The sequence below is a fragment of the Siniperca chuatsi genome, linkage group LG14 (assembly GCF_020085105.1).
Source record: "Siniperca chuatsi isolate FFG_IHB_CAS linkage group LG14, ASM2008510v1, whole genome shotgun sequence".
NCBI classification, from domain to species: Eukaryota; Metazoa; Chordata; class Actinopteri; order Centrarchiformes; family Sinipercidae; genus Siniperca; species Siniperca chuatsi.
This window is the reverse complement of record NC_058055.1, coordinates 26,775,803-26,797,236: the sequence shown is the minus strand read 5'-3', so window position 1 is coordinate 26,797,236 and position 21,434 is coordinate 26,775,803. Positions and strand designations below refer to the sequence as shown.

Genomic DNA, 21,434 nt, shown 5'->3' with positions numbered 1-21,434 from the left:
CTCGAACACGTCGATGCCGGGCCAGTCGGATCCTCTGCATTACAATTCTGCCTGGTGAATGCCTTTCACATGGAGCAATTTTTCTGAAGTGAGCCCTCTTATGCTGTTATCTACGGTGGCACTGCCGTATGCATAAAAGTCTCAGTTCTGGGACGCCCCAACAGCTCACCTGATATGCACCACATATCAAGGCTGAGTCTGCAGCGCCCTGGGTCCGATTCCAGCCGGGGCCCTTCGGTGCATGTCATCCCCTCTCGCTCTCCCCTGCCTTTTCTGTCTCTTTCCAACTATCACTTCTTAAAAATCTTAAACATCTGTAGGATTATAGCAGCCAGAAGAGTGCTGTCCTTAACTTTAACAGTGATGTCAGGGTCTGCAGTCATTTTAGACACCAATGATCCAAAAACATTAGCAGCCAAGCAAGCATGACACGAAGTACTGAAATGGTTACTTCATTGAAGATAAATGACAAAGATAAAACATAGCCTAAAACATAGCTATAATGAAAACTAATACTGGATGTGTAAATTATTGCACATTATCACATGAGATTAGATCTCACACCTTTGTTTCATCAAGCATCGAGGTCTGGAGATATTTAAGCACAAAAGTCATTTAGAACAGGACTGAGGCATGGTGGGCTGTCATTACACTTTAAAATTTAACTAAAATAAAATTACTCCACAGAGAACTTGCCAGAGAAGTTTTGTACCTAACCAGATACCCACTAGAAGTCTCACAGCCATTCAGATGGCTGCTGCAGGATATCCAAAGGTCTCGCATTCCCAATACTTTGAGCCAGCCTCTGTGAGCTTGTTGACACAGAGGTCTGGCTACAGTAGATCAGAGAGAGGCATGAGCAACACTTCGGCAAAGCTACAGTAGCTGACAAAACACTTGACTCTTAGTTCTGTCTTGGACTGTCAGTGCTTTTTTCAGTAATGGACATCATGGTAGGCTATCAGTGTACAACTGTAAAAATGTTTATTACCGGTAAGATGGTTTCTTATTTCATTAAACAGTTTTAATGTGTCAAACTGAATAGTCCGATAATGTGCGATTTGACCACAGGTATTTGTCACTGCATTTTAAAAACACATCAGCTGTGCCCACCAGGTTAGATACATGCTTGCAGGAAAAAAAATCTACCAGTCCCAATACAACTTCACATATATATTTGGAAAATTTGGATAGTGCCAGAATTCTCTCTCGTTACTTCCTCGCCAGCTGCTTCCCTTTTTGCTTCTATTCAGTGTAAAGATATCTAATCACATGACACTGCATGAAAGTCATACAAGAGGTTACCACTCCCACATATACTAAAATCTGCACATATGCATTCACAAGACCGTAGGAAGCTTTGGATGCAGGTGACAGATAACACAGGAAGTGTTCTGCCCGATCTTGCACTCACATTTTGTCGATTCTCTATATACACATACACATTGCACTCTATGAACATAAAAAACCTCAGCAGTTCTCAGCATGAATACTCTCACTTTACTGTCTCGTTCGCATGGAGCACTGACGGAATATACTGACTGGAAGCAGCTCAAAGCGGCTAACAGAGCGTGATGTCACCCACATCATAATCCCACTCTGTTTGACAACACTGCATTTAAATAAAATCCTACACGGATATGTTGGTCAGAAAATATATCCAATGTAGGGCCTTAAGCATGAAGAAAGCATTATATAACCATTTAATGTGGTGAAATGGATGATTCATAACCTTTTCCCATGGTTGAATTTGCTTCCTTGCAGGATAATCCACGAATAAAATAAAACATCAAACAGCTATCAAAGCCAATCCACTGCCAGTACATGCAGGTGAGGGTAATATCAGCCATGTGAAATGGATGCTCAAGTCAGCTGTAACTGGAAATTAGCACTTCAGTGCAATGTTTTTGTTTCTAATGTATTTGAATAGACGCTTGTGTGAACAAAATAATCACTATGCTGTGTCACTGTAGTACTGCCCTATTTATGTTGAATTTATTGCTGTAATGCTGGTTTTATTGTGGCCTATTAAAAGGGTATTTTAAATCTCACTGAGACTTTTACATTGTTAAATAAAGGTTTAATAAAAACAATCACAGTACAGCGCAAAATGCCAACACTAAACAGACATTTGTTGATGCAACTCCGTTACATGACTAATTGTCCAGACTGGGCCCAGCCCACATTGTCCCCCAATTCAAAAAGTAAATTGTGATTTGCAGTAATGATCTGGAGAAGACAAGAGTTTATTGGCACCTCATATTCCGGCATTTATTCAAATGTAGACAAGCAACCAGGCAACCATTCTTAACATCATCAACAGCATGCTGATTTTGACTTGAAGTTGGTACAGAAGTGAATCATCGTTTGGCAGAACTGGGTTGCTGAATGTTAACGTTACCAACCTTTGCGTTCAGTTCAGAGTACAGCTAAGACTGACAGAGTAGCTCACAAGCTGAGCCTGAGATGTCCTAAAATGGCTACTGTACAAGAGGATAAACCCTTTTGATTTACGTAACAACATGAGCATCCCTCTGGGCTTTACAGTTTTTGCCCCACTGGTGGCAAAGATCTATCCATAGCAAAGTTGTCTGTCTATTTTTCATTCATGTAACATTTTTTTCTAGTGTGTAATAATTAAAGCCTCCTGGGGCTGCTAGAGCGGCTACAGCCTTATATTTGTTTCTCTCTTGTTTTTCTATACCCCTGTACTTCAGAAATAGCTTTGTACTATAACAAAACTGCTGTTTTTATACTGTTGAGACCATTTTATAATGATAATGATGACTTATGTTGTCATTGTTGTCATGTTGTTAATTTCAATGAAATCACTGCAAGCAGTAGATTTGTTCACGGAGGCAAATGAAGTCGCACAGAGCTATGGTGTGGATTTCAGACGGTGCTGGCTCTGAGCTTGATTGGCTGAATTTCAGGAACAGCACAATCAATCTGACGTGCCGGGGCATCATTTACTGCCTGCATTGTCTTCCAGATGGGGTGGCTGTGGTAGGTGAGGGTGGTGGATTACCTTATGCCATGCTTGTTAAAAGCTTTTATTCTCCATAATCATCTCTCCCCGGAACACACAAAACTCCCTTAATTACAAATCCAAGACTTTATTTCCCTCCCTCAGTCTTTCAATTCCACATTGTAAAATTCAAAGCAAGAGCCTCCAGTCAAAATTAGCTTTTTTTGGCAAGAGCGTACGACCGGAGCACCTGTGCAGGTCAGAAGAGGCAGCTTACAGGCGCTGGTGTTACGGCCATGAGAGGAGGAAATGAGCGCTGGAGTGTTTTAATAAGGGCACTTTTTGGAGCACTCCTGCTTTATCCAGTCCCCTGTAGTGGAGAGGTGGGATGGATCAACCCATCTGGAGAAGGTGAGGCTCACAGAGGATCCTTGTACACTGTGACACTTTCAACTAGTGTAATGTTAAGTGTATTCAAAGAGTCACTGAGTATGTGTTTGTAAGTGTTTTTATTTCACTTTTTTTCTGACTGCATGCTTCACATTTTGTTCCTGTGAATTTTGTTGCAGCCACTGCTGCTATTTTGCTCTTAAAGCTGTTATCTGCACTTTCATTATTTGTGCTTTTACCCAGGTAGTACTGCAGGAATTTATGCAGAGAATTGTTGGTTTTCTATCTTTATATAACCTGTTTTCTAATGTTTGTGTAAATCTCAGTGATGCAATGCTGTTCCATGTCCCTGTACAGATCACTAAGACATATGAACATTTACACAAAAACAAACACATACACACACACGGAAAAAATATTTAGCCTGCTGAAATACCACTGCACTTACACACTTGTTTAAATCATGGTTTCCTCTTTCTATCCATCAGAAGTTACAAGGAAATAATGTGTTGAGTACTTAAATGCTAATTTTGCTGTAATGTGTAACATCCAAGAGTAAATTTCCTGAAGTACTAATATGCGATGAATGCATTAAGAGGGATTTTTACAAGATTTGCCACCATACTGTCAGAAAACACACACATACAAAATGGAACCCATTTCGGCAAGACGTGACTTTTAGTCCTGCGCCTCTTCCGTTTAGCGGGGAACAAAAGCTGCTCTTCGGCCCACAACGGATTTGTAGTGTTTGAAAAAAAAACAAACAAACTGGAGGAACGTGGCCAATCTTCTGCTGCAGAGCTGAAAGGCTCGCTGCCTCACAGGGATGGAGAAACCCTGCTTGTTTCAGTGGATGTTCACTCAGACCCTGAACTATTGCAAATACAGTACAGTTCATTGGACAAGAGCCTGACATATTGTATCACCACTAACTGGGACTGCTTTCTGGTATCAGTGACAGGAGCGGCTTCTTCACCATAGCATTCTCTTTTTCTGTGGAGACATGGAAGTAACTACTTCTACTTGCCTCCATCCATTCTCTGCATATGCTTACTTACATTTAGGAGAATAAAAAAAAAGGACAAAGGGTCTGAGATTTGAATTCAGGAATTTCTAGCTTGTGAGGTGAGAGCCGGGGGCGTATTTGATGTTTTTGGGGTCTGAGACAAAAATAGACCTCTCATTGTTTTTAACCTTGTCAATTTATTAAACACACAAATGTCCTTCACAAAGAAATCAAAAATAAAACAATATACATAATGTATATCCTGTTATTGATATACAATGATGTATGATTAAAATTAAAATAAATTGATAGATAAGTCGACTACTCAAAATAATTAGAAATAATGTAGATCTGCATGGATCACATATTTTTCTTTGAGTCCTACACTGATGAATGAATGACATGCAAATGTTTCCACAGTACATCTTATGTACAGACCACCAGAAGAAAATAAATATTTTCCTGACAAGCCACCTCTTGTGGTGGTGCAAGACACGATGATGTGCAAAGCCTCCCTTAGTAGCAGCAGCTGCCGTAGTGTGACATTTATTATACCATCACAGGAACTCTTAGGGATGAGGTCAGGGTGGATGTTTGGCTGTGCAAAGACTTTGACATCGGAGACCACAGTTTATGTGCTCTCTCCTTGCAAGATGTGTGTTCATCTGTGTAAGTTAAGAAGGAGACTTTAGCATCGAAGCTAATGTGGGCTGTCGTTCAGAGTCTGTGGCTCTTGTGTTGTGTAGCAGGCTGCTGCCTGGCTTAGTGCGAGCGTCTGCTCTGCTGCTTTATGCAAGATTTGATTGGGTGTATCGAAATAAGGTCTCCATCTACGTAGACAGATACCTATTAGTATTCAGTTGAATTAAGGCGCCGTCACGAAACCAAAAAATATTAAATATATATTTCTCCCTTTTTGGTGTCTGATTTTTTCTCAGGGAACACAGCACACGTGGTTTACAGAGCCGATACGTTTGCTGTAGCAGACAAAAAAATTCAATTTGATTTCAGTTGGACTTTAGAGTAGTTTAATTTGCCTCAACTGTTGTAACACGTTGCGGGTGGAATCAACTGTCAAGAAAAAAGATATTATCTTTGGGTTTTCAGCACTTCCCATCTTGTCTTCTTTCATTTTCTCTACCCATGCATTTCATTTTGTCCATTTCAGGATTACTGAAATTGATAAAATAAGCAGTCCGAGGGCTATTTTAAATTGTTTGGGGACATATTTACATTTTTACAGGGCTGCATTTGGGGGCTCCAGGTAGCCTACCTCTTAATAACCTTCATATGTGGATATATTTTGTGGGAATGGTGAAAATGACATGTTTGTCATATATGATTTCCCCACTGATGTAACATCAGTTGTGCTGCATGAAAGCTAATAAAGAGAGCTACAGGTACACAAAACCCTCCTTTAGTGCTGGTATAAATGATGCTGGAACAAACAAAACCACCTTTGGGGATGTTTGATAATGTATAAGCACCTTCCCTGTTGTATAGTCAGGTAATATAAAACAGCAGGAAGGAATGCTAAAATGTAAGTATTGTGGCATACACAACAAAAGCCCAGATGTGTGTGCGTGCTGCACAGCAGGGATTAAACACATGAAAAACCTTGCTATACCTTAGTGAGGCATTTCTGTGCTGCCTACTTAGGAAGTAAATGCTTCATTGCAGCATATCACACACAAATGCATCTATTTTCAAGACATTAGCATTTGGCAGACCTTGGGGGGCATCACATTTGACTGAGTACTTGTACAGTATAATAAAGGTAAATACTGTATACCTTTGCCAATTCAATGCACTCTTCCACACAAGGTAGTGGAGTGACCAACAAACACATCTACAACCAACTCTGGATATCACTACTAATCAAAATGGGGGCAAGTAGACTGAGAGAAAAGAAACAAGCAAAGACAGAGAGAGAAAAAAGGTCAAGATGGGGAGGGAAAGAGGTAAAGGAATGTTTTATGAAACAAATCCGAAAAATCCTGGATGAAAGAGACTCATGACAGAAGACAGCTGACACCAGGGAGAGTCCTGCTGCAGCTTCCATTTTTTTGATGGAGCACAGAACTGTAGTGGAATGCAAAGTGGATCATTTCGGTGGGTAGCAATAGTGGCCCAAATATATCAACTAAAATGTGGATCGAAAGACCTCTGGATTTTTTTTAGATTAATTCATTTTAAATGTATTATTTAGTTCAGCATTCTGGGAAATGATACTGTAAATAGAATTTTCATCTTAGCACACAACAGTAAGGCTTATTTGCTCTCTTGGGTAGTTTCCCAAGTGCCTGCGGTGCTAAAATGGGACATTAGCAAAAACATCAACTCTGAATATGATATAATCGCTCCTGAGCACATTCTTTTTCAATTCCCTCGCACAGACTTTACAAATCTTGATCCAAGCCAATCCTCCGTCACAATTAAGTCACACACAGTTTTCACCAGTCCCATCAGACTGTTGTTGTTCAACTGAGTAAATTAATTAGATCTTTTCTCATACAGCATCTGTCTGCTGACAAAACAAACACCAATAATACTTCCTGCTCATTCTCTTGACTCCGTGGGTTTTTTCAGTTGAGGAAGCTCGATCCCAGGAACTGACAGTAGACAATAAAATATTCCTGACTTTGCTCACGATAGATAAAACAGACGACTTCAAATGCACTTTGAAATGGCATTCAAGCATCACCTCATTCGTTAGTAGTGTCTGCGAGACAGACGACGCTGTGTGAGTGAGGAATGACTGACTGGAGGCTGGAAATTAAACTGACAAGAGATTCGTACGGCGAAACGGGGCGGGGCGTGGAGAGTGAGAGGGGGATTTTCAGTTTCGCTACACCCCACTAGAAACTATTTGCTGTGACAAACAGTCCCCAGACGCTTGAAATATGCCTGGCGAGGATTTGTGGATGTTTTCAATAATTACCCATTTTTCATCTCTGCTCATCTCCTCCTCCTCCCTCCTCTGTATCTTTTAATTTACACCAACCATCCTTGCAAAATCGGGAGTTAAGAAAATGAAAAATCAGGCAGTCATTAGTCAAAGCAGCCATCCATTCAACAGGTAAATATGCCCATCACTCATACAGTCAATATTAGCTCACATACTGCTGGCCTCTGCAATTCAGGTTCTGGATCCCTGCGGCTAATTCTGCCCTCCGGTAAACAATAAACCCCACACAAACACAGAGACATACAGGAGTAAACCGTGCATTTACACATGTCCATGTAAATAATCATATACACATACACAGATATATTACCACCGAGCCGTTGCAAAAATACATTCATACACCGCTAGCATTCCAGTCGGTAAACACGATTTATTATGTGGCTGTAATGCTTATTAGAAAAAAAGAAACAATAAACAAGAGCTTCACTTGTGACTGACATTATATTCGGCTCCGGACCAACGACGAAACGAACTTCTGCCGGGTACATCTGCATTAAAATGATACGTGTTATTGTGCACCTATAGCCATGCGCCAGAGGCTCTTGTGCTGAGCCGGTTATAGCGGGGGATTCAGTGGCCAGCGTCAGGAGATGGAAATCAAATAATGAATACATTTTACATCCTGACTCATTTAATTTTCTCTGTGGCTCAGGGAGAAATCTCGTCTGGAAGCCGGCAGTGATTTCCTCTTACATGTAAACACCACTGAATAAGAAAGTGCTAGAGTGCAAAACATGTACAAATACACTAAGGCGCACATAAACGCTAATGCACATCCATATTCACACACAAATAATGGTCTGTAAAGTAGTATATCTGCTCACACGGTTGATTTGGATGAGTTCCTCCTCTGAGTATGGTATTATTGCAGGGATTCAATAGCAAACAAACACATAAACATACATGAAAGTGCTCATAGAAACTGCAATAGGGGTTTTCACACAATATGAAATTGAATCATGTACCACAATGACATAGTTCCAAAGCTAGTAGTAGAGAGATGACAGGAAACGAGGGGAGAGAGAGAGAGATTGGGAACGGAATGCAACAAAGGTTCCTAGCCGGACACAAACCAGGTGGTTCATGGACGACGCCTTAACCCCGAGCGCACCGGACCACCCTATGAGGCAACACCTAGATAAATCAATATAAAAAACAAATAATAGATGAGTGGGGATGTGTTTTCTTGGCAGAAACCAAATTGAATCGAACAAAAGCCACAACCCAGGAGAGTGTGGGGAGAGGAGATCTCAACTTGACTGAATCCTGACGCTGCCCTTATGCACATCAGAACACCTGGCCCAGGCGTGTCTCATGCTGCTGATGATGCTGCAACTGGAAACAAGGAGCAGAAAGCAGCAGGCTATATCTGAGAAGTGAGGGAAAATTAAGAATGATCAGAAACGCTATAAATCTAGTCTTATATTACAAAACAACAAATTTAGCAATTCAGTCCTGCACAGAGGTATTGACTAATGAACTGCAAATAATGAGAACTTATTCACCCAAAACGTATTGTGTTTAGACGTCACAAACTAACTGAGGATATATTTGAGCTCAAAGTGTGGGTGAGTCTGAGTTTTGTCCTGCTAAAGCTCCAGACTGACACATATGATGAGACCATTTGGCTTCTTGAAGCCAAATATAATTGGATTCTCCCTCTTTCTCCTCACTTTCACTATCATTCTCCTTCATTATCTGTCTCTCATTCTCCAACTTTCCCCATTTCACTTCGACTCTGTCATCCTCTGTAATCTTCTCACTTTTCTTTCATTCTCTGCAGTTTTGTCTTGTCCTCTCCTTTACTTTCTCTTTCTTTAAATCTCTGATGCTCCGTTTCATTGTCACTTTCAAGTTTCCGTCTCTTATTTTCTGCCTATTTCACTCTCTCCTCTTGTTCTCTCACACTCTCCCCTTCGTTCACTCTGTCCCTTTCTGAAATAATAACCATCCTTCACGAGCCGCTGGCGTTCACACAGTCGACTACTCATGGTATGCTGATTACGCAATACTCCCTCCCCTATCTGAAAACACAGTCTGCTTCGCTGTAGCGCCATAAAGCCACCAATGCAGAATCTCAGAGTATGAAACCATTTGGGAAAATAAAAAACAAACTTTGGGCACCTTTTGTTAGCGTTCAGCAATTGTGTTCCCCGTGAGCTTGTCAATAAAATCTCTCAGTGAATGATGAGCTTAAACAGCCAGTCAGCAAAGTGGTCATTTTTCAATGCCTTGTTTCAAGGTTCAATAATCATATATACATCATACAATCTATCAGCAGGGCCTCGCTGCCCTTAACCAAGGTGACTTATGTCTTGATTTACAACAATCAATACCTCATCAGAATTTGACAAACAAATCAATTCCTGTTCTTTAGCCCCACACCAACGTCTGAGCGGTCTGTACGAGCTCGCTGCAATTCAATGCCAAAAAGGGTCCCACGTTACGAAGGACAGCTCCCTGGACTCCCTTTAGTTCAATGCTTTACATGAAGGAGTAACAGCAGGAAATGCCAACAGGCATAACAGTCAATGCAATGGAGCATCCCAGGGATGACGTATTCTCACGGAAGAATTCCAATGGAAGTTCTGCATTGGGTTACATGAATTCACAAGCCGGTGTGTGTGCAGAGGTGTAGGTGTGTGCGTGTATGTGTGTGTGGAGGGGGTGGGTGGGGTGGGATATGGGGAACTGAAGGGAAAAGCAAGTTGAGCAGATTAAAGGTTGGTGAGCAAACAGTAAAATAAGGTGGAGAATTAAGTAATATTAAAATGGTGAAATAAGAAATAACCTACTAGAAATAGGGTAATGTTTTAATGTATTTGTTCAAATATTATATATATAAGCCGCTGGGCCCCTTGGAGGACTAAGGGATAGTGTACTTAAAGGGGAAAATGCTGTTAAAAAAAACTAACAAACTCCTTAGGTTAATTTTTCAATGAACATTAACAGAATTGAAGAAGTGAAGTTGCGTTACGTTTTATTTTGACTTTGAATTCACCCCCACACACTCCCAGTGTGTCAAACAGACACTTTAAAGCAAATGTTTTCGCTGGGAGCCATTTTTTGAACTAGCTTTTGCATAAATCCAATGGAATCTATCACAGTAGCCTGTAGCATCCACGACATTCAGTCAAAATGTGAATCACAGACTTTCAAATATGCATCCCGACCATAACGGTGATTACCTTCACACGTCCGTATTGCTGAGGACATCATACAGCAGGTAGCTGTGGCTTGACTCCTGAACTCTTTACTTTTAGATGCTTGTAAATTTTTTATGATGCGTTTGGTCGTGTGTGTGCGTATCTGTCTGCAGCTAATCTCACGTACTACTGGACCCATAAGCCTAATATTTTTGGTGCACATTTATGACTGTATGCTCAACGGCCTCTTGTGGTTGCGGTGGCTCACAATTTTTGAAAAAGATGTTGCTGTAAACTCTTTCAAAAAACACATCATGGTGTTGTGCACATTTGTGAGTCACTGAAATAAATATCTTGACTAACTAATAACTAATATGAAGAAGAGTTACTCAAAATGAAGGAGAGTACAGTGACAATATTTTCTATTTTGGAAATGACATCATGCATCTTTAAAACAAAAGAAACACATTTTTCTGCTGGGATCATAATGAAATGTTGATGAAGCCAACTTTTCCTCAGGAAAGTGACATCAGCAGCTGCCAAGTGTCTCGACAGAGGTTGACTTATGAATTATCAAAACAGGTGCAGAAGCAAGTGCAGATGGATCTGCTCACACAAATACAGAAACATCATTTCTATTGTATTAGCAGTTACTATATAATAATCTGTGGTATTAATTCAGGCTACATAAAGGTGGACTGCTGCACATGCACGTTTCCATCATCCCACCTACACACATCTCAACCTGCGTCTATACAGCTGAGAACAAGACCTCTTAGTTTAATACTGATGTGGGATGAAGGACGGTTATTGCCTTGTCTTGGTAAGCTATTGATGTTAATTATTTTGAGAAAAGCTGATCTACTATTAGAAACAATCACGTTCACCCACTTCCGGTCAAGATTAATTGTACTTTGTGATGTAACATATGTCTCCCTAACTGGCAGATGTTTCAGGATAACCCTGCCCATAACCAAAACCTGCAACCTTTCACAATAACTTCATAATCTTTGCTGTTTTTAGAACATCATTTTATTTACCTCTTGTCTCGCAGACGGCAACAGTTTAATTTACTGATTTAAAAGTCAAAAGACATATACTGTAGATGCCTACAGTTTGCTACATTTGGTTGAAAAAGGAAGGCTTTTTAGACATCTAAGTTACACATAAGAGATTCAACAATATTTCCACGACTATATTTCAATTATGCTGAAACATAATTGAATGCAACATACACGTCTAGAAGGCTTCATTTTTAGCCACAACTACCCCAGTTTTATCCTAGATGTCTAGATGTGTTTCGACATATAAATCACCAAATCATTGCATACTGAGAACTGTCAATTGTTCCAAGAACATTCGGTTCCAAACCACTCCACCAAAGCTGGATGTCTCCCTTTACAGGACATGTTTACTGCGTGGGCCCTAAGGAATCTATGCACAGCTATCAGGCATTACAGATTTCCCTTGGCCCCCACCTCTCCATGCGTATTTATGTGATGCGGCTCATTATTGAATCTATTTGCTCTACTTATGTGATCAAAAGCCCATCAGCTCCCTTGAGCACTTGCCTGTCTGTGTCTCTGCACAGCTGTCTGTCTGTGCACGTCTCCTGCACGCAGAGTTTTCTAACCTTCAGATGGACCTTTGTGTTGGCTTTTGTTCTTCCTGTACAAGACAAATCACTTCCACAAAGGACTCAAACTCTTAAGTGAAACCAGTTCCAGGTTGCTAATGCAGGCTGTCAGTATCGCTCAGTGGCAGGGGGAGATAAAGCTATTCATGGAGAAGACAGGAGTTGGGAGAGACTCGCTTTTCTTTCTCCGCCTGTCCCTCTCCTGAGACCGCCATTTTTTAAGAAATATTTTGAGGACATGTACACATTAAGACCTCAAGGTAAATACAATCAAGCCCTATCCGTCAGCAGTCAACATAAAATCAATCCCAATTTGACTTGCATTTCATTTATTTTCTTCATCACAAAAATATTCTTTCATCAAACTGGATTTCACTGTTTGCTTTCTAATGTCTAGCTTCAAGCATCCAGTTTTTAGTGCTGCTGTAGGCATAATAAAAGTCCTATTTCATGCATTTGTCTGTCCTGCATTAGTAGTGTAAACAGCAGCATCCATTGTTTGGATCTTGGATTTAATGCAGTAGATATTAATTCTTATTGTGTTGCAAGTACGCAATTTAATCTAAGCTGTGAATTTTGTGAACAGCAACAAATTTGCCTCAAAGGCCTTTACAATCTGTACAGCATAAGACACCCTCTATCCATATACTCGCTCTCTGACTACACACACACACACACACACACTACAGTTGACCAATCAGTCTAAAACTGCATTTAGTGCGAAAAATAAATAAAAAATAGATACTGTCTCAATATCCATTTATGCATCATGGTTCAGTACCTAACCATTATCCATATACCGACTGTAAATATTAAATTAATTGCATTGATTTGCCAGAATCCCACACACAGGCTCAATCTTTATGCCTCTGGCCTCTGACAAAATACAGCCTACAACAATCACCACAATCAACCAGCATGCAGCTGCTTAATAAATTAAAACTGACTCACCCGAACAGATGCCAAAAAGTTCACAAACGCTCTCCAAAACTTCACCATCTGGCAAAATCCACAAGTAGCCGAAAGTCCAAACTTCCCCAGCCAGCCAAATCGCTCCAATTCTTCACAGGTTCAGAATTGTCATGAAAACAGTGTTACCAACAAGCTAGCAACAATATCCACTTCCCTTGTGTGTAGAAGCTGCTGTTCTTGTTAGCTTCCTTCAGAGCCTTTAGCTTACGACAATCCTCACTACGATAAAAGGACCCTTCATCTCAGAGGTAAAATGTGATTTAGTTTTAATGTCACTCCAAAATGTAGTGTTTGTTGTACTGGATAGGATCACCAATGACAGAACTCCTTGAAATGTTTTTGTACCTGGTAACCAGGTAACTAGTCCTGATAGGGCAGGACACAGGGGGATGTGTTTGTTATAGACAAACTGCAGTTGTGTTGGGAAGGTTCATTTTGACTTAGAAACATATACTGTATATAAGTATAGAGCGAGAAGTAATACTTTTCACAACTACACTGTGATTCTGATTCATCGTAGGCACTGTCTCTCTCAGAGGGCTTAGAGGGCCCTGCCGGTTGCCACTTGCCATCACAAACTACAGCCTCTCTGAATATTACTCGTTCATAAAGGCAGTGTTGGTTGCAGGACCATTGCATTGGATTGCATTAGACTGCACAGGTATGCATTATTATGTGCCTTCTTTTTGGGTGCCAGTTTCAAATAAATATTGCAGGGAGCAGGGAGCCATGGACAATAGTCATCTCAGTTTTCATTTTGATGCTGCAGCATATCAGAATCAGAATCAGAAGTACTTCATTGATCCCTGAGGGGAAACTCTTTCGTTACAGCTGCTCGCTATCACATCACTGCACACAGGAATAGAAGTTCTAAGCAAATCAAAATATAATACACTATAATACAGGTAAGATACATTAAGTACAAAGTGGATATAAGTATAAAAGCTAAAATAAGTGTAAGTACCAAAGTGGATTTAGAGATATTTACTCAGCATCAACATCAAAATATTGATCATAGTACATTTTGATGTTGATGTTTCATGTTGTAACGGAGAACTCGAGTGCCTCCTCCCTTCTAATGACCTCACAGATCCTCTAAAGAGATGGATTCACATCCAGCAGCAGTTATTCTGCAGGGAACGAGGTGCACACCACTTCAAAGCAGATCCACTGACCTGCTTTGTTGTGCCCTTTCCTCCCTCTCGCCATTTCCCTGCTTCGTTTACGTGGCTTCATGCTGCTGGATATTTAAAGACATCAAATGCATGTGAGACCCTGACAATTAGTGGGGACTGTTGCTGGGTAATTAGTGGAAAGGAAGTAAGCCTCCAATTTCCCCTGCCCCCCAGAGAGCATCCCCACTCACACACATTCATACAAACACACATTGCACACACATACACAATCCCACTTAGAGCAAAAACACACATGCATACAGAAACACGTAGATTTACTGAGCAGTAACCTGCAAACAAAAAACAAGAATAAGAAGAAATATTCACTGTGAATTCAGAGAAGCTGTTATTATTCTTGTACTGTTGTTTGTCAGAGATGCAATGTTGCTCATGTGGCTAATTGGACAGGAGAGTGGACATGGAGACAAGAGACAACTAGACATATAAAACGCATATATACATATAAAGTGCACATATGTATATATGCTGTGATATATACATTTGTAAACTGTGGTGGAAGGGAAGGAATGAATGCAAGAAGGATGGGCAGAAGGAAAAAAGAAGAAAAGGCAGGAAAACAGGGAACTGAAGAGAGAAGGAAAAAAGGAAAATTAGGCAGGAAAGGAAAAACTGAAGAAAGGAAAGAACACCACAACAAAAGAAAGAGAGACAAGGGTGTAAACAAGGAAAACAATAAGGAGGGATGAGAAGAAGATAAGAAATAAAGAAAGAGAGAAAAGAATGGAAGTAAGATGGCAGGAGAGCGAATAAAAAGCAAGGAAAAAGGCAGATGAGAAAAATAAAGGAAAGAAATAAAGCAACATGTTGAAAGATATTGGCTGTACACAAACACACATCAAAATACATTATCTATCCATCTAAACACACGCACATATTTAAGTGTGTATCGCAAGGCTAAACAAGGACAGTGAAGGCTGTCGTCAGATCACTAAAATGAGTTGATTTGTTTAAGGTGCTGAGATACTGAAGGACGCAGCAGCTCGTCCTCTGGCTCCAAATCAACTTTACTGACTTTTAGGTGACGCCCCCTGCGCTGTAATGTTGTTATGCCTCGTGTGTATGTGTGTGTGTATAATTGAAGTGTGTACAGGCTAGTTTTTAGCCTAAGTAATTCATGAGTGCTTGTTGAGGTAGAGGGGGAGTCGTGGAGGGAAACACCTCAGAGCTTCGTCTGCTCCCTACTGCAGTATTCATCACTACACCTTTCTGAAAATTCATTATTCATGACTCTTTACCAGCTCTCTTGTCCAAGTCATCGCAGAACTGGTTTTCGGACTTTGTCAACACTTGATCAACACCTGCACCTCCCACTGTCCCCATCACTCTTTCCCTTTGTTGTCCCTTGCTCTCTCTCTCTCTCTCTCTCTCTCTCTCTCGCTCTCACTGCCAGAGGGAAGAAGGAAGAAGGTAAACACCTCATGGGAAGGGTCTCAAGTATTTTTTTATCACATTTACAAATATGGCTTCAAGCATGGGTGACAATGAGTTGAATTTAAGCAGTTAGCTGCATTTAACAGCAATAAAACAGATCTGGTAATCAGAGCTTTGATATGTTAGTTTTCAAAGCAACACAAGACACTGACAGAACTCCAAAGGGGAAAAATCATCTGTTGCCAAAAACTGCAGGAGCATCTGTCAAAAAACTGTTAAATGACTATTAAATAGTCTGGAAAATCACAACAACATCTGCCAAACATACAAACTGCAACTAGAAAGAAGAACTCAGCTGGAAATAAACTCAAGTTAACCAACACATATTTAACAAACACAGAATAAATAAGGCTGTGGCACCGTTTGCCCCAAAGATACAGGAACCTCAAAGTTTAAGATACATTCCCTGTTGTAGCATCCAATAGCACCAAAAATCTCAGCAATTGAGTGAGGAAGCAAGGATGACCCCTGCACTGTAAGTTATCAACTGACAGACAATCAAGTGTCAAATGCACTAATTAGTTTTTTAGTGTGCAACATTTACTATATACACTATGTTCAAGAAAGCGCTGACTGTAGCCAAAGGGGCGGGTGCCAAATTTGACCAAGTTTCCATGACAGCCAACACCAGTGCACCGAGTCATTTTGTTGATACTATTACTCTGCGTTGTGCCAAGCTACTGATACTCATTTCTAAAAGAAATACTGAAAACAGTAATCTGCATTTGCAACAAGTGGAATTAGCTCATCTCTATGTCTAAATGTCATTATTGTATAAAAAATACTTGTTTTGTTGGATGTTTTTTAAAGTGTGGAGCCATCTCTGATCAGTAATATCAACTTAGTAGTTAGAGATATGAATTTACATCACAATAGACCTCTGGCTCCAACTCCTCGTTACGTTCATTGCTTGTGGTACCATAAATGCGTCTATGAATAATTTCATCACAGAAGATATCCAAGCAGGATATCTTCCTATTTTTATCTAAACTTTTATCAAACGTTACTCCACCTAGTCTCCATATCCACTGACTTTCTTTTGAGTGATTTATTCAACAAATGCCAAAGAGCGATGATCCAGAAACTACAGTAGACCTCAAAATGCAATCACCCTTAAGTTTGAATTTCCTTTCAGACATGATCCAGTAACACCATCTGATGAGTGAACATCTCAGTGACATATGTACGTAGATACCACTGGACTCCATAGATTAATTCATTCATTGTGTGACTCAAACTGAACCTTTATTTTGACACGTAAACCATTAGGTTTACAGTCACACCTCTCCTCCGGTGACGTCTCCTTCACCGGCTCATCTCTCGGACCTGGGGACTAGAGGTCTTCTCTATCATGTAGTCTGCTTGGGGGAGACACACTGAACCAAACTCTCTTTCTAACGGCAGCAATGCGAGAGCCTGCCTAAGATCCCTGCAACCAACCTTAGTTAGCACCAGCAGCTACGACACAAAGTCCGCCAGCTAACTTAAAGAGCAACAGGAGCAACAAAGCCAGCTAGCGCTGAGCTGCTAACTCTGTAAGGGGAACGAAGGACAGAGCAATAATTTCCTCTGACCTGCACAATCGGAACACTGCACATCGAAACAGCAATTCTTCCCCGCCCAGCGCAATCATCCACAACCAAGGGAATCGCCTACTAACACAGCAGCACCAGAGCACACGGCTAAGCACAGGACTGCTAACTTTTGTCAATGTACATGTACTGATTTGGTTCATTGAGTTTTACTGTCTCTCTCAGACACACATGCGGCACACACACACACACACACACACACCTTTCTGTTCTTTACATTTAGTTAGATTACCTATTGTGTGTTTCACTTTTAGTATATTGTCAATAAATGCTTTTAAAAGATACATGCTGGTCTATTTAATGTTGCACAAGAGTGAATTCTGCCAACCTCTACTATTTAGAACTCCAAAACCCTTCAAACTTTACTATTATATGGTAATTTTGGTTGTAGTTATTAATTTAAATATTAGTCAGAGTTCCAAATTGATAGTTTAGTATATTTTATGAGACTGAATTAATTAATTGGCTATCGTTTTTCCCTTCTTTAAGGGCGGTGGCCCAATGTAAATTTAATGCAAGTTAAATTCTATAATTTAATATAAATATTAATTATTTCTGATTATGGCTGCAGCTATCAATTATTTTAGTAATCAAGTATTCTACTGATTATTCCATCGATTAAATGGATAAGAAATACTTTTACAAAGAGCAATAGTAAATATGCAAAAGAGAAAATAGGACAGATCTCTTAAAATAAACAAATAATTGGTTTACATTTTAGAAAAATCTACATTTGTATTGCTTAAATTGCATACAATAATGTTATTTGTCAAAACTAAACCCATTTAGTGCATGTAAGTGCCGTATTACATTCTGGGTTTTAAAGAAAATTTGTAGGAGGCAAAAAGTGAGTGGACAGGAACTGTGACTGTCATAATAATAAATAACATGAATGAAGCACAGGCTTTGACAAACTGACTGCAGCTTTTTATTTTCTGTGGTTAATATCTTGAACAAACCTAGCTACCTTAGGGACGTCATAACTAGCCACCACATTGATTTACGTTGTGAACTAGCCGTTACATATAGCCATAATTAACGTAGCCTACATTCTTCACTAGCCTTCATACAGCTTGTGCCGGGTCCGCTCTGTGGACTGGGTGCACAGACTGTAACGTTGTGCTTTCTGCTGAGATGCTGAAGGTCGGCTAGTTCAGTTTTACAACAGAAACGCTGTACAGAGTGTTCGTGGACACTTTCTGTCGCCAGTTTCTCTCTCTTCCTCCTCTTTGTAATCCGACCTCTGTCAAATCACACCAGAGACGCACTGATCACACACACACACACACACACACACAGCGTAAGTGCGTTGTACGACAGTAATAATCATTGGTGCGAAACACAGCGCGCTGTATATAGTTAAATGGATTAAATGAAGCTTCGATGCAAATAATTTGCATCCTTTCGCAGTCATTTGTGCTGCTTGATTCAGAAGAAGTCCCCCATTGGCACAGTTGCAATTACCCCATATCTGGATCTCCATATAGAGATACCATGCAGTTATTTTATCTGACAGGGAACAACCCACGCACCACTTGATATATATTATAGCAGACTTCCAAATACGATGCACAATCAAATGCACAAAGCAGACCTCCACATGCGGGAGGATTGTTCATATCCAGCACCAATTATTTGTACCAGTTCATGTGGATGATGGGCATGATGAGGGGATCCACTAATAGACAGTAGATCCAATAATCAAAGCATCAAATTTTCTTGTAAGATTTTATCAGGAATAAACCAACAAATAACAGAATAACAGAGTTTTTAATATCTGCCATCTACCCTGTGTACCTTCAAACTTAAACAGAATGAGTCGTCTGGATTTAAGAGACAGAAAATGAATCATAAACTGATGATAATGAACCCTCCACTCCAAAACAGATATAATGAACTTAAAATAGCTGCAGTGTATCTACGAGTGCAGATTCTTATGCACTCATACCAGCAGACTGATCATGACAAACTCGCGCAAACAGACGCTTGATGCTCCGTGGTTCCAGAGATCCACTTAACACTCAACACCTCTGGCTTCTCAGCTGCAGTGCTATTCATTCCTAACTGGCTGCTGAGCAGAAACACACAGTGAGGGACATTGCTATAGACACTGGATGATGCATAGTAAACAGGACAGAGCAGTGCCAGTCATGACTAATAAGACAAAGCTGGGGGATGCGGTAGCAGCTCAATAGTGGACACAGTTTCTTAAAAAATGAGCTTCTAGCAGACCAAGAGAGTGATCCAGCAAAGCAAAATCTGCCACATCACTGAGACTGAGCCGTTCCTCTCCAAAGTGCAGAATCAGTGTTGCTCAGGAAGAGCAGAGCAGAGTGAAAATGCCACAACGAAGCAGCACAGCAAAGTCAAAGTAAAAGCAGCCTTACCTCTTAGTCAGACGCCAAAATTGGAGTCTTGGACAAGTCAGAAAACCATAAAGCTGGTTAAGCAGTTGGTGCTCCTCGATATACAGTGATACAGGAATTTTCAGCTCGTCAGAAAGGAACTCTTAGGATCCCCAATTTCTTCAGAGCCTTTTTTGGATAATCTGAAGTCTGGTTTAAAGGCTGGAGTCCAGCAGAACCAGCAACAGACGTCTCATTTCCACGTGCAACACGGGTGCCTCTGACATGCTTCTTCTTCCCTTTAGGGGACCAGGGCGCCTCAGACTGCAATCTGGCTGGGGTAGAGAAGTGGACAGCAGCAGCAAGAGTACTGGTAGTTATAGTAGTAATACTCCTGATCGTGGAAAGAACTGAGCATCCTTCAGTGAAAAGGGGAGAAGAAGATCCAGCGCCCCAGAACCGCAGAGCGCACAGCCAGCGCAGCACACTCTCTGACGCTTAAATCCCCCCAAAATGGGCTGATTCTAGGCAGGAGGCAGGCAGATCAACACAGTGCAGAGGGAAGAGGTGCTGTTGCATCAACATTGCTCTGAGTCTAGTTTTCGTTTTTTAAAGAGGAAAAAGAAAAATCACCACTAAAGCTCCAACAGAATCACCACCAGCATCATCTCCTCTCCGGGGTCTTCAAGTCTGCACAGGACCGAGTGGGACTGAGAGAGAGAGGGGAGATAGTGAGATAAGGGAGAGTGTATGCATGCATGCATGCATGCATGCATGCGTGAGTGTGTGCGTGTGTGTAAATGTGTGTGTGTGCAATAGAGGAAGATAGGCGGAGAGAGGAAAGCAGAGAGCGGCGGACAGTCAGGAGGCTGCGAGCGCAAGTGGAGCCAGAGAGCGATGTGAGAGGAGAGGAGGATGCTCGGAGAGGAAGAGGAGGAGGAGGAGGAAGGTTGGGGGAGATGCCCGGGAGAGAGAGAGAGAGAGAGTGAGAGGCACAGAGAAAAGGAGAGAGAGGGAGAGAGAGCAGCTCACGCTGTCAGTGACTACATTAACAGCACTGAGTAGGTGGAGTTTTCCTTGCATCATTTGAAAAGAGAGAGAGAGACCCAAAAGAAGGAGAAAGAGAGAGAGAGAGAGAAGGGATGCAGAGGCAAAGAAAAGGATGAGAGGAGTATGAAAGGACGGAAGAACGAGGAAAGAATCGGGATGTTTAGAGGTTAAAGAAACCTGTGAGAGGAGCAGATAAGGGAGAGAGCGCAAAGAGAATTAGTCGGGAGAGGGAGGAAAGGTGGTGGCGGTGTGTGTGTGTGTGTGTGTGTTGGGGGTCGGGAGAGTCCCCAGCTGCAGCGATGCTGGCACACTGACAACCCTCATCTCGCCAGGGGCCGTAAACATCGATTAGAATATTTAAGGACGCACGCGCTAACACACCAAAAGAAAACACACGGACGCTTAAAGGCCCTGGCACACACTCAGACACACTACAGGCACGTATATGTACGTACACACACACACACACACTCAGAGTACATAAACTTACTTTATAAAGTAGCATTCATATTCTTAGAATATTTCTTTAATTTTGGATTCTTTTTATTACATTTGTTCTTTTAATGTTTCCATTCTCATTTCGATTCATATTTTACATTGTTTTATTGCCTTATTTTATTCTTTGTGCTCTCTGCGTCTGTAATTTTCCTTTACAGACTTAAATTAATTTCTCTTTATCTTGTGTTTTGATCATGTAATGTGCACTACTTTGTTCAGATTCTAGTTATTTTTAT

The 21,434-nt window shown here is 40.9% G+C and overlaps 1 protein-coding gene across 1 annotated transcript in view; it reads right to left on the bottom strand.

The window, feature by feature from the left end:
* The window catches only part of sgcd (sarcoglycan, delta (dystrophin-associated glycoprotein)), a 295,835-nt gene extending 275,301 nt beyond the window's left edge, over positions 1 to 20,534 (bottom strand). Inside the window, exon 1 of the mRNA XM_044222301.1 lies at positions 19,693 to 20,534. The gene's annotated coding sequence lies outside the window, so the exon portion shown is untranslated. The remainder of the gene's footprint in view (positions 1 to 19,692) is intronic.
* Positions 20,535 to 21,434: the final 900 nt, after the last annotated feature.